The sequence below is a fragment of the Apis florea genome, unplaced genomic scaffold (assembly GCF_048593485.1).
Source record: "Apis florea isolate Af1SG1 unplaced genomic scaffold, ASM4859348v1 contig_2350_pilon, whole genome shotgun sequence".
Lineage (NCBI taxonomy): Eukaryota > Metazoa > Arthropoda > Insecta > Hymenoptera > Apidae > Apis > Apis florea.
In genome coordinates this window covers 6,693,916-6,709,186 of record NW_028256565.1, presented here as the reverse complement: position 1 = coordinate 6,709,186, position 15,271 = coordinate 6,693,916, and the positions used below count along the sequence as shown (strand labels likewise).

General features: G+C 34.7%; 1 protein-coding gene across 5 annotated transcripts in view; it reads left to right on the top strand.

Moving 5' to 3' along the window:
• Atpalpha (sodium/potassium-transporting ATPase subunit alpha) overlaps positions 1 to 15,271 on the top strand; it is a 118,684-nt gene that overhangs the window by 40,611 nt on the left and 62,802 nt on the right. The window lies entirely within an intron of this gene.

Genomic DNA, 15,271 nt, shown 5'->3' with positions numbered 1-15,271 from the left:
CGAGAGAAGGTTAAGCCTGTGAGTAAAATTTTCACCGAGTTCGAGCTGAGAATAAAATTGATCGCTGAGATAATTTATTGTTCGAAGCGTGGAATAATTGCAGATAACTGCAGCGCGAAACGATCGAGGTTAGAGAAGGAGCGAATCAACACTAATGGCTATGAATAAATGTTATTCGAGAATTCGTAAGTAAGGTTATTATGCTCAAAGAAACTTTATTGTTTTAGTTAGTTAGTTTTTCCAATGGACCAATGTCCAACTTTGGAAGAGGTTAAGTTTAAGTTATGTTTTCTTAAAGGGAAAAACTTATTTCTAAGGCGTTGATCATCCTTGATTTAGTTAGTTGTAATTTAACTTGGGTTTGACGGATGAGAAAATATTTTCAGGTTAGAATCCAACAGTATTATCGAAATTATGTTATTCCGTTTTATTCTTTTCAATTTTTTTTTTTTTTTTTTTTTCAATGTATCGGAACATCTTAATTCTACGGAATCAATGATATTTGAATTTTCACACTAATTTAATAATTTGATTTAATCCTAAACTCAAAATAATTTAACCTAACAAATTAGCTAGCAAGAAGAACATTTACTCGATGTCTTTAATCTGGAATCATAAATCTTTTTGTGCAGTGATAAGTATTAAAAAATCCATGAATATATCTATCTCTAAGAATAAATTAATGGAGACAAAATGAAGAAGCAACGAGAGAAACGTCGATCAGTAATGCGAAATAATTGAATTTTTCCTAATTTTGAATGGTTAAAACTCGAATAGAAGGAAACATCGTATAACTTGAGATAAGTTATCTGCGTGATGATGATAGTCTCTGTTTAAAAAAGTGATTAAGTTATCATTTACGCTCACCTTGCTCGATTATACTAATTAACAAACTCGTGTCACAACAGGAATGTTTCTTTAACGCTTATTTTTAAATGTCACATCTTGTACACTCGAACAAATGATAAAACGTGTTTTTCCCTTTTCTTCTTTCCCTCTTTCTTCGAGATTTTTTCCAAGTTTTCCTTACACGGATGTTTAAATATACGGCATGTCGTCGATACGAACGCCTCTTCTTGGTAGCGCATCGACGATAAAATTCTAGTTAGGCAGTTTAATTCGTGGAATTGCTTCCTGGAAAATAGGAAAATTCCCCGGCAATAAGATTTTATTTGCTCCAAGCATTAGGCCGCTTGTTTACGTTTACGATGCCACCAATAGTGAAAGAATCTCGAATTTTCGATAGTAATTTCGTTGAATTTCCGTCTAATTTTACTTACGATACGGTGCACACGATTTTCAATTTGCCAGAGTTGAATTTTTTAACGTTCACGTTTAATTTTGAAGTTGGATTATTTTATCTTTAAAAAGGAATATTAATTAATCCGTATCGATTGCCGATTATTTCTCCAACGAATTTTAAATAAATTTATTTCGATTCCGAGGCCACGGTCGAATCGATCTTTTTAGATGTAATTTTTTTGAATTTTCTATTTAACTCACTTTTATCCGACGTATTAATTAATTAAATCTCGACTTCGATAAATTGAATTTTACATTTAACTTTGCACGAGTCGAATAGACATATTCGTTATTGTTTATATCATTATTTTAACTTGGATTAAATTTCAACTAAATTCGTTCCTATTTTAGATCAAATATCAATTGAAATTTCCTCTCTGATCTATGTTAAATTGCGAAATTTAATTTTAACTCGTATCACGTTTTAATACCACAATTGTACGGATTACTGAACAGAAATTACACGCAATACATGTTTCGATCTCTTTCGTTAAATATCAAAGAATTTTAAGTCTCGCAATACTTAGATAATTAAATCATCTTCTCATGAAAAATTAAATTAAAACTTCAAAAAATTAACCCACTCTAATGGAAATTAAAGTGATTGATAGAAATTTTTGAAAGAAAAAAAAAATAATAATAATAATTTAGAAATTATTAGACGCACATTTTTCGAATTTTCCCTTCGTCCACCAAAATGGCGGTCGCCAATATAAACTCGCATTGTTCGATGAGATCGAATGAAGTTGGCCGTCAACGAGTTCCTCTCACTCTCCTCCGGTTATATCGTGGCGATGGATCGATATTTCACAAGTCAATGGACACCGACGATCCTTCTGTCGATACCCGATTGAAATTCAATCGTATGAAAAGTTGGGATGACACGCGATCGGCGTCTGTTTAAAATTAATTAAAGCTTAGAGATCGATGGATACGTTCCTGCGAAACCTTGTTGTGACAGTGATACGCGTCGTGCGTGAAATTCCCGCGATTGTTTCATTATTTCTTGGCCGTGGTAATTCATACGCAATTTCACGGCCACGTTCTCCGTTTAATTGGAATGTTAAATAAAAGAATAAAACGAGTTAGAAATAGTAGTCACGCTGTATTACGTACTGTTTCCTGTTGTTTTCGAAAAATGAATTTGTTTTATCATTTTTTTTTTCTTTCTTTAAATTAAATTAAATTTTAATCTTTGTATCTTTGTAAATTGGATACTTTTGAACGATTTAATTATTTCGATTAATTTCGATGAATTGGAAAATTTAAGATAATTTATTAACGCGTTTCATATTAGAAATTAGAAATTATTTTTAGTTCAATGATGCGGGCAATTAGACAATTTAACGATTTGTCGATTAATCAGCGGCAAAGAATAATGCAATTTGCAAATTATGTAGATTTCTCCGTCTTATCCGTGAAATATTACAATTGGTAAGGTTAAATTGTAAATTTTCATTTGTTTCTTTATCAAACTCGTTCCGTAAAGTTTCATTTGTTTCGTTATCGATCTATTTTGCAATTCAAATTATTGACATTGGTAATAATAGTATGGTATAGTAACTCGAAAATAATAATATTAGTTGAATATTAACTAGAGAGAGACTAAACAAGCATAATTGTTAAGAATGTTTTGTATTAGAATTTGACTGTACTTATTAAATTTATTAAAAAAAAAGAAAAAAAAAATAGAAAATTTAACAATCCGAACAAAATCGAATCGTTTTGAAAATGAATTTCACATTCAAATTCGATTCTTGATTTAAAAAAATTCCATCGGGACAGTGAAAATACAAATAAACAAATAATTTTTATATTAAACAATCGAACTGAAACATTACGATTCTCTCTCTGCAATTGTCATTCAATCTTTTTTAAAAAGTCTGTCTCCATCATCTTGAATTTAATATCGCAATTACAATATTTCATATTTCAAGGATCAAAGAGATATCTGTCAAAGACAAAATTTCCTCGAAAAGAACTCGATTCACGAGCTCGATTCCATTTGAGAATGGAGCTCGCCTCTTCTTTCCTTCCCTCTACTTCCTTCTAATGAAACGAAAAATAAAAATAAACCGAAAGAGCAGCATCTTATATACTCCTCCTCTTTCTCTTTCTCTTTCTGCAAGAGAATATTTCCTGTTCGTTGTGATTCCCATCGTCGAAATCGATTCAATGATCGAAACTTTTGACGAATGGTCGAAATTCACCACGTGGAACGGGGAAAGGAAGGTTGAACGAATCTTGGCACGCGAATTCTTTGTGTCGATTCGCAAATCCATCGTGAAGATTCCCGGTGTCGGGCCATCGAAGCGACAAAAAAAGGGACGAAATGGCGAAATAAATTCCGATCCGGGCCAAAATGGGAGACTAGAATCCCATTACTTGGCCATTACTGTCCAGAATACTCACCTCCCCTTCCCCTCATTCAACAACGCGAGGTGTTCTTCCGATTCAATTTTCCTCGTTTTGCTTCTGTTCCCAAAAATTTTCTTTCCTTTCTTCATTTTTATCTCAAAAAAGAAATGGACATATTTTTTGTAGTCAGATTTAATTGTTCATTCTTCCATATCCATGTTGATTTAATTCACCTACTTCTATTAATTTTTTTTATTACATCTATAACTACTTTTATAATTCGAAGAAAAATTTTTCTGTTAAATTTTCCTTTCTTTCATTATTCCATTTTTTTTTTTTATCTCAAATAAAACACAAATTATCGATACTTTTTGACTCTTGAGTCATCGTTAAAAATCTATCATTTTAATTGTTCGTTCTCCTGTCAATACAATAATTCATCCACCCCTTCATCATTTTCCTTATCTATTTCTTAATAAATTACTCTTTATAATTTGAAGGAAGGGAATCGAACGAGAAGAAAATTTGCCATTCGAAACGATTGAGAATCCAGAAGAATCCACCGATCTCTGTTTATCTCCATTAATTACGTGTAGAAACAGCGAAGGAAAAGTAATACGCGAGAGAGGCTGCCACTACTGCCTACGTTTACCAGGGAGTGGGAATGGTGCGTGGTACGGGGAGGATATGCTCTCTCGTGCATGCACACGTTGCGTCCCGAGATTTACGCACACTCGCATATTTACGATCTTGCTCGTACGTGGCCGTACCACGAACTGATAGTCACGTGCGTGGACGTACTTACTTACAGTGGACAAGGCTGTGATGCACGTCACCACCGGCTCGCACGTGCATTGTGGGCAAAAATTAGTCGTGGGCAGAGTACGCCACTCTTTTTCTATGGTGGCGTAATCACTTCCTGGCTAAGTTTCTTCCTGTTTTTTTCTCCCTCTCTCTCTTCCTGTGTATCATTCTCTCGTATATATAACATCTCGTATATATAAGAGATGATAAGGGAATTTTATCGTTACAGGGGACGCTGTAACGAAACATAACCTATAAGGTTAGATTAGAGAAACGAATAACGACGACGCCATGTTGGAATTGGTTAGTTTATAGGTCTTTTTTCTTGAATCTTATTAGGTATTATTATTTGTTTGTAAATAATATTTTATTGCAATATTGTGCGAATACTTTCAAAATTTATTCGAAAAAAGAAAGAGATTCGATTATGAAAAGGATATTTGATCAAACGTATTGAATGTAAATTTTTTCAAGGCTGAAATATTTGGATGAAATATACGGGATGAAATGTACACATATTTGCATTAACACATTCTTGCGAATCAGCCTTGACAAGTAACCAGGCAATTCGCTTTGTTTGCGATATTCATAAAAGATCAAATATCACTTTGCTACTGTCAATAAAATGTATATAAACGATAACGTGTACGATAATTCGTAAATCAAGATTCTTTTACGAATCACATTTACTTTCCCCTCGACGATTTTCAAAAACGTACGTTCAACCATCTCTGTGATCCAATTCTGTGGAAAATGGAGAAGCTTTTCTCCTCGAATTGAACTTTGTGCGCCTTCAACTTTCACCTCTGTTCTACGATCCCTCGTCAAATCGCTTCCCTATTCTTCCCTACCCACAATCACGATGAAACTTTCCTGATTTACCGTCTTTCCAGATCGTTTCAGATTCTCTTCAACATGAATTCACACAGGATCTATCGACTTTTTCTTCTTAAATTTTTTTTGAATTAGTTTGCAATTATTTTATCTTATTAAAATTTCTTTAGTAAAAAGATATTTGGACGAATCAATCGATCTCCTCTTCCTCTTCTTCTCGATTCTCCGAGCAACCTTCTCCTTTCTGAATTTACGAAATGAGAAAAAGAAAAACTGTCTCGTTCACTTTATTATCATTCTGATCATTGTTTCGAATGATTTGTAGTTATTAATTTTTTCACAGACGAGCATTAAAGAAAGCTTGCAAAGCTCAATTTCGTCCCTTTAAATGGAATTATAATACATTTCCTTTTCAAAATAAGAAACGTTATTTATCATTATCGTGAACGACAAATTAAAAAGTTAATTCCATTTTTCCTGAAACTAGGGAATGGAAAACTTGATTATAGAGAGGATTAATTAGATCGATAGAAAGTTTCTTTCTTCTGGAACGTGATTATAACCGTATAGAATCGTTTGACCTGGTTAAAACAAAGTTCATAATTAATTATTCGATTCCTGTGAATTTCCATTGCTGCGTAATTATAATTTATAACTATAAATAGCTGTGTCGTGGAAAATCGTGAACATCGTTGCGTGCAATTAGTTGGAAGAAAGAGATGCTTTTGAAAAAATCCAAATTATAAATTATATACTCGTATACAAATGTCATAACAAATGTGTAACAAGTGATTTACAATAATTTTTTTTTATTTGCATATCGGTGTAAATTCTCGTAGAGATATCTTCAATATCGAAAGCTTTTTGTCAATTATCACTTAAATATTCGATATTATTGTTATTATAAATCGCATTGAAGTTGTGCATGTTTTTATCTTCATTAAATAATTGTCAAGCTTTACTTTATGATATAAAAAAATTATTTAAAAGTAACTCGGTGAAAGAGAATAAAGTAGAATAAAATTCAATTTATTTTCATCCAATCTTCAACAAAACAACACAACAATTTGTTTGAGTTTAATATTTAAAAATATTAAAATTTATGAATATTTAAAAGCAGATTATTCTTCTATTAGAAGCTCAACGTTTTATTCGTGATTTTTTATATATATATATCTTCTATCCATTATTTTTCATCCAAATTGATCGTTTATTTATTTATTTATTTTTTTTTACTTTTCGTTTATTAAACCTTCTATAATACCTTCGTTTTTACGATTATCGTCGCGATCATTATTCCATTATTAAAATCCACCTGTTGTTTCAATACATTATAACCGTTATAAATATTCCACGCATTAATAAAAATAAATCAGATTTATTCGATCAAAGTAACGAGAGTATCTTATCTCCATTTGTTTAACTCGTTTAACTCGTTTCGCGTAAAATTTAAACTCCGTTCATTTTCTTTCCTTTTCCTATCTGGAGATGAATAATGGCACGTTTCCACATTTGAAATGCCATTTCTCATTCCGTTCACCATAGATTAGTTTCCGTGTATCTGTTTAAGTATTATCGTTATTGGTATTTTCCGGCGGCATTCCTTACGATTCAACTTCTCGATGAAAAATTACTAGCCTCGAATTTTACGTTCCATCATTTACGTTCAACGTATCATTTACGTAAACATTTTCCTCGAATGACAAATGTCTAATTTCACCTGTGCTTCGCCATTAACAATCATAGAACATTTCTCCGTTACAAATCTTGCTACTTTAACGTATCTTCATGATATATAACATGTCTCTTATTCTCCAATTTACCGTAATATTTGCTTGATTCTCGAAAGTTAATATACGAGATAATCAAATATCTTCTATTTGATTTTTTGTTTTTTTTTTTATTACTATTAGCTTATTTATTATTGTTACGTACAAATGACGAGTCTTTTACAAAGCAATTTACATATGGGTAAATGGTGTTATTTCGAAGTTTGTCTTTCGCATCATCGTGTCGTGATCGTAAAATCTTTAAAAGTGCATTTGCATCGACGAGGTTATGTTAACCTATCAATTATTCGAACTCTCTTCGATCAGTCTCCTTTTACTAATAACGAAGTCAAATATATATTCAAAAGTAAAATTTATTTAAGATTATTGCTGTACAACAATAATCTTTATAAATGTAATTACGTATTTTATACTCGTGTGCTACTTCGATTTGTCAAAATTATTATTACTAATATTTGAATATTGTCATTCGTAAGTAACTAGAAAAAATTTAATCCAATCAGAAACGTATATCCGATTGTCTAGTGCTAATCGGGATGAAGAAAGATCGAGTCGGGTTAAATCGGGTCGATTCGGCTCCGATCGACTTGAATCGGGTAGAATCGGTTCGAATCGGATCAACTCGGATCACGTTCACGACTCGCGCGTTCTCTACAGAAATTCAAAAATTCCAACACGATCTTTCTTAAATACATAGATTCGAATTTCCATCCAATCGATGAATGGGATAATTTCTTATTTCGCGATACGAAATTTTCAAGAATCCTCAAGAATATTTTGTTCTTGAGTTTCAAAGATTCCTCTCGTGAATCCTGACCTAACCTCAAACTTTCGATTTTACTTTCGAACAAATCCGAAAAATCCAATCCACGTCGATCGACATTTGATCTTCGATTCTTTCAATCAAGAAATAATGAGACATCGAAAAGGAAATTTTGAAAGGAAGATAAGGAAATGATCGCGGGAAGAAGATAGCGGGACTCACGCGATCGGATAGTGTGACACACGCGTTTCGTAACTCGGTGGTAAGAGGCACGCAGAAACGCGTTCGCGGCTCTTTTTCGCTCGTCTCCTCCTCCCTTTTCGCGGGACGAATTCGAGTGATACGCGAGATTGGCGCAAGGCCAGCCGGCGATTGCGTAACTCGCGTCACTGCGAATCGTTCGACCGCTCGATGAATGCTGTTCCCGATGTTCATGCCCGATTGTCGTCTGCACTGTCTGCTCGGAGCGAAGATCGAGAAAAGAGGATAGATTCGAGCCGATTTTTACCGTGTTCTAGAATTCTAGAATTTTTTTGCTTTATCTTCAGATGATTCGTTCGGTGAATGAACTAACTTTAGAGACGTGACGTAAAAAAGGGATAAGATGGATATAATTTATTTTTATATCGCTATTTTTATCTCATTCATAAATATTGGGATATTTATTGAGGTTTTGTGCATGTACAATTTAACGTCCGTTTCGATTTTACAAATTTTATGCGCTTGGAGATTTTTATAGACGGAAGGAGAGTTTTTTTTTTTTAGAGGATAAGTACTCGTAGATTATTATTGGGATCAAAAGGGGTTCGTCATTCTTCTCGAATCGCTTTTTGATGTAGCGATACCAAGTGGAAAGTGAAGGATCTGATAAAATTTATTGGAAATCTTCGAGACGAGAAAGATCCGTGGTTGCGTTTTTAGACACGTCCCATTCGAATACATAGGAACATGTTTCCTACGAATCGTGGAATTTTAATGTCTCTGAATTACCATATTTTCTAAAAAAAAAATAAAAAAAAAAAAATAAGGAAATGTAAGAAGATATTCTTTTCAGTGTATCTTCTACATTCAGATTTCTCTGATGAATAATTTATATATGAAATAAGTATAAATTACAATCATTGATATAAAGATTAATATAAAGATATGATGGAGAAAAAAATCACTCACAACACAAATCTTACACTTCCTCTTCCATCTTCATCGTCGATTCCTATCTTCAATTATTATCAAGTTCACCCATTCTCGAACTTCCATCTCCTTCCTCCTGAATCCCACCCAGTGAAACGACGTTTCTGATTCCTTCTGATCGATAAATCGAGACGCGTTATCGGCGAAACGTCGAAGGAAATATCGTACATCGTCACCTTCAAGGGATCCTATTTTTATTTTACGATCATATCGACGTTTCCACGAGGAACACCCTCACTTCCGGTTCCATCAGTTTTTCACGTGGACCACACACGACCGATGATTTCGAAACTTTTCGACCGTAAACCACCGATAAGTGGAAACCGTCCCACCTTTTCACGAGACTTAAAGAAGAATTTTACGGAGGGAAATTTTTGAAACGAACTTGAAAATCTTACTTTCCTTTTCTAATTCTCCCTTCTACGATTTCCTTTCCCATTAAGATTCTGAAATCGTTCGATCGTGTAGAATAGAAGAATTTTAATTAAAATTCTCATCGACTCCCAATCTGTTCTCCGCAAATTAATCCTTCATTGAATTGTAGAACTTGATAAACTCGTTATAATATATATATATCGTTTGAAACGTTGAAAAATATTTCACGATATCCAATAATTATCCAAAAAAGAAAAAAGAAATCATGACATTTCGCGAAAGCAATTCGTTTCTTCCTTTGTAAACGCAGAAAGAGAGAGAGAATACAACGAATCGATACAAAAGAAGAGGACACACTGTCTGCCTCGTCGTTTTCCAACAGCGTATTTAAAAACGCTAAAGTAAATTGATAGGAAGAATTGATGGGGAAAAAAAGAGAGAAAGAAGGAGTAAGAGAAAAAGGGAGAAAATTGAAGAGAACGGCGATTGATTATTTAGCCAGATACGAGGATGATTCGATATCGATAACCGACGTTAGTATCGACTTGGCACGGAACTTCTGCGTCTTCCTTTTTTCCTCGATGTTTCCTCCTCCCTATCGATTCTCAAGCGACGCATCCGTCCAATTCACCGGCAATTTTCTCTTTTCTTTTTCTTTCTTTTCCCTCCCTTTCTTTTCTATTTCCTTAAGTTTCCATTAGGTATCAAACTTTCCTTCAAATACCTCGAAACGAATTTTTCTTTATCCTCTCGTACTGCTCTCTTCACTTTGCCGATTTCCAGTTTAAATTATTTCGAATGCTACCGTTGGCGCCCGAAAACACATGTTGTGCATCGCGACTTCTCGAAAATATTGATAATTCGTAATAAGTAAGTGATCATTCTCGTCAAAGCTGATTCAAAGATACAAGATACATCGAGTAGAAGTATTAAATCTTTCCTTCCTACCTCTCCAACACCATCCATTAAATTTGCCCGTATCAAACTTTGTTTCGATATCTTTCCTTTTTTTTTTTTTTTTTTTCTAGCGAAAGCCATTTACTCCACGCTCCATTGTTTTTTTCACTCCATTTTTTTTTTCTTCTATTTTTTCCATACAATTAGAAACTTGACCCATTTCACCGGCGATTCTCTCGACGTTGTGCAGAAATCGTCGCGGGGAAAGATCGATGAACCGAGAACGAATCGTAAACACGGAGGATTAACAATATCGAGAGAAGCGTGGATTGAAAGTGGACGCGATTGCTCATTCCGCGATCGATCGGCGACGCTTCGAGTTCAAAATATCGCTGCCGAGCGTGAAACATTGTATCGCGTTGTAAGCTATCGAATTAAACTGATGGATGGGATGTTGTGTGTTTCGCGTTTCATTCTATCCTTTGTTAAATTATAATAAAGCTGTACAATGCTTTAACTTTTCTCTTTCTTTTTTTTTTTTTCAAAAAAACTTGCAATAATTTATTTCTCGATATAACATTTATATCATAAATTGTCGTTCGGGATATATTTCTTTATCGAAAGTACGTACGATTTCTTTTATATTAACATTTGAAATAAGACTTTCTATTCTCGAACCATCTCAACGATGATCATTTTCCGCTCCAACCGAAATCGTACACGCGACAGTTACCCCCCTCAGATACCAGAGTTGGATATCTAAAAGGTAAACTGATTAAAAAATAAAGCGATTACTTATTTGAAAAATAACATTCCTTCGTTTGCAATTATTATCATTACTAAGTTTTCAACGATAAACAGTTACTCCTCCAGAGTTGAGCATCTTAACTGATTAAAGAATAAAGCGATTACTTATTTGAAAAATAACATTCCTTCGTTTGCAATTATTATCATTACTAAGTTTTCAACGATAAATTGTTCGTGGCCCTCGTCAAATTTTGCGCGCGAAAATCGGAGAGGAGGAAAGGCAAGTAGAAATTGAAGCATGGAATTATCACAGGGTGGAAATTTAACCCCCTGTTCAACCGACTGTGCTTATTCAATTTCTACGAAATTGCCCTCGTATTTCCACGTTCACGACACACCGTGGAGATACGCGTGTGTACACACCCAACGTCTCGAGCAATTGCTCGAACGAGCATCCAACGACGCTTTTATTGCACCCCCTCCTTGTTATTCGAATCCTCCCGCGCTTTTTTACCTCCCGGAAAATTGAACGCTCCGCTCTCCTTTTCCCCTGGCGAAGCCACACGCACAGTTCACAAATCTTTATTAAATCTGGCTCGAATAATGGAAAAGGATAACACTGGACACAATTATAGAGGAGTCTGTTGTTTAAGGAAAAAATATTTATTGGAAAAAAGATGGGGATGTGAGAATTATCAGAAAAAAAAGAAGTGTAAGAAGATGCGTAGTGCACAACAAATGATAGAAATTGAAATTTAAATGATGCTTCTTAAAAAATTTACAGAATATTTCAATCAACCATTGAAACACGATCGATCGATTGTCGATTATAGTTGTCTGTATTTTGTTTAAAAAGAGGACTTGAAATTTGAATATACAGTTGTTATACATTACACTTATTATACGTTTGAAAACGAATTTTGAATCCAGTTAATATATTCGAACCACTCCTTCTGTGTGAGAATGGAGAATCTTTTTGACGACGTTAGATTGGATTGAAATTAATACCAAATCAATCCAAAAAATTCTGCTTTTTTCAATTTAAGTATAATTTAAGCTTAATTGCACGGTAGAAAAATTTACGCGAAAGATTGGGAACGTTGTCTCATTGTTTGTTATTCGAAATACAAAAGGAGTCTCTATTCCTCCCAAAGCCACGATTCTTCTACCACGTCTAAATGCACGTTTCTTTTCTCGCTTCTTCGAGTTCGTCGATTCGATTCAGAAAATCTTTGATTCTTACGGGAGAGAAAATTGTTCTTTCAAGACAAAAAAAAAAAAAAAAAAAAAGCGATCGTGCTTAAAGAATTGCTAAAAAAATAAAAATGGAGGAAATTTTACTGAAAATAATTATTACGAGCGACTCGAACCAGTAGTTTCTTCTTTATCTATCTGCATAAATATGCGGGACCAGTTTTCGAAGTTATCGATCCTTCCACCATCGAGACGAGACAGACCTATCGAAAGGCTTACGACGTTTTATTCGTTCTTTCCCCCCCTCCCCTCGTGAGCCTCTTCTTCCCAGTTGCATTTGAGTCGCGAAGCGGTTATCCGTCTGCAGTTCTATCGTATCTCTCTCCTCCAACGATGCCTTTATAAACTTAGAAACCCATAATTCCAGTTATTGTACCCCTCAAATATACTCCTTTATGATCATCGTACGATCATTCGCGAATAATATTCTTTACTTCGTTACGCGTATCATTATCCGTGTTAAAATAACCGGTAGCACAGTAGTGCAATTAATAAAGTGACCATCGTTTCGAGAGAAAAAGAAACCCCATCTCTCAAATTGAACGAAACGTTGAATAAGCTCCTCGATCGATCGATTTAATATCGGGACGAGTTATCGTATATTTTCGTTTGCCTGTGAAAGATGCACGTAGATAAAAGTATCATGATACATTTTTTTTTTTTTTTTTTACAATTCTTAGCGGATATTCATTCGTTCAGAAACGAATGTTGGAGAATTAATTCTCCCCTCATGGGAGATGGGAGACAATGTTATAGGAGGCGGGAGATTCAATCACGTGACAAGGTTAGGATTTGCCTCGTTAAAAAAATATCAGAGCGCGATATAAAATTAGTGAAATCGATCGTTCTTAAAATTTAACTTCGATCGAAATGATCAGGCGACGAGTTTTTTCAACGAAAAAAAAGAGAATTCATTCATTCCTTATTTTTACCAAATTCTCTTTTGACGATATAAAGAATATAAAAACCCGTTCCTGGCAACGTGAGTGAGGAACTATGAGTACGGTTTAATTGGCCGTCTAGTCGACACGAAACAGTAGTTTAACGATTAACGCGTGACTCATTAAATACCTCGTCGTAAGCAACGCCTCTGTATCCGTGCCACGCACACGTGCGCGCGCGAATATCGTGCTCGAATTTGATTCGCAGGAAATGAATCATGTTTCGTGGCCCCTTTCGCATCACGCGTAACAACCCCGTACAACACTCCGCCGTTTCCTTTAACCCCGCGTCCCCTTTCCGTTATTAACGCTAAACCTACCGACATTCCATCTATTCCTACCATGAGCGGTCAAATGCAAAAAAACATTTGTATCTTAATACGGAAAGAGATTTCAGCTAATTGGACAATTAAACAAAATATTTTTCTGGTGCTACAATAATGTGTCGATACAAGAAATTCTAAAGGAAATTTCGGAAACGGTCATTTGACCGCGCGTGGTAGGTTTAGCGTTAAAATCGTACACACGCGCAGGAATTACGCGGTGAATTTTCACCGGAATCGTGTTTCTCTCTTCTCTCTTTCTCCAATGGGAAGAATTCACGGGAGCGTTGAAACGAATGAAATAATTGGTTGGCAGAAGACGTTTTTAAAAATTACGTGATGACGTATGGAGGAATGTATATATACGATGAAACAATGGGATGAATGGAAAAGAAAGATATTTTTCTCTTCTTCTTCTTCTTCTTCTTCTCTGTAGTTTGTTAGAAAATAAGGGTAGAAACGATTCGTTGATTGGGTGAGTGGTCAGAGAGTTTTATTAAAATTGAACGAATTGAAAGTGAGGAGGGTGATTTTAAGGGGAAATCCTCTCTAGATTATCGAGAGGAGGAGAATGGTTTGATGAATGGAATTTTTATTTTGTGGGAATTGATAATTTTTCTTGTATGTTATTTGTTTGGTCATTTTTATTCGCACGAGTTAGAATCGTTTGCGCGTTTCTCTGGAATCCTTCGTTTTAGTTAGTCCAGGTTTATTAGTTTTGATATTGACTAAAAGTTCGTGCATTCATTTTTCAAGTGCAATTTATGGGAAGGTGGTTTCCTCCAACTATTCTTTCTCTCGTTATAAATGTCAATTTGACAAACAAACATTCGTCATGCAGTTTTACATAATAATACGATACTCTTTCGAAGAACCCGTAAAAAGTTTCCACGATCTTTTCCGAATATAACAATAACAATAACAGTTTCCACGATTCCTTTGTTGTGCACGGAAAAATAATATTTCGCGTAGAGGGGAAGAAGGGATTCGATGGATAAATAATAAGTTTTGATACTACAAACGCCACGAATCGAATAAAGAAGAGAAACAAATTTGATCTATCCATTTAGGCAAAGTATTATTATTATCTTTTATTTGAAGCGAATCACACCATTTAAACGTTATTATTTTATTTAAATAAATTAAATAAAAAATCACTCTCGTTAATTATTTTTGAAAATTATCTTTCAATAACTTCTCCCGCAATTTCAAAGCTCTCGAAATATTTTAATAGCTCCTCCATTCCTGTTCAAATGGAAAAATTGAAAAATAAATATTGTAAAATAAAAATTATGATCAAGAGCATCGTCGACGAATAAAGGAGGTAATAGAAATAGAAGAAAAGCAACCATCGATCAAGACAATGCCAGTTGGATAACTCGTTCCTCGAGTGTATAAACGGTCTGGTCTAATCAACGAAGTGGTACTTATGCAAATTTAATTTGTACGACAAATCGCGGGCGGCGGGGGCAACTGTGTCAAGGTTGGCCGGCCAGTTTTCCAGAATCGTTTCAAGTTCACACCTCTCTGCACGTCTCCCTCCCTCTCTCTCCCTCTCTCTCCCTCTCTCTCTCTTTGTGTGTGACAGTGACGTGTTTGTTCCTCTTTGACGTTGGACCGTTGCTCAATTATCAACGATCGAACGAGCCTTCACAATGTCTGGCCAACCTCTTCCTCCTCCTCCTCCTCCTC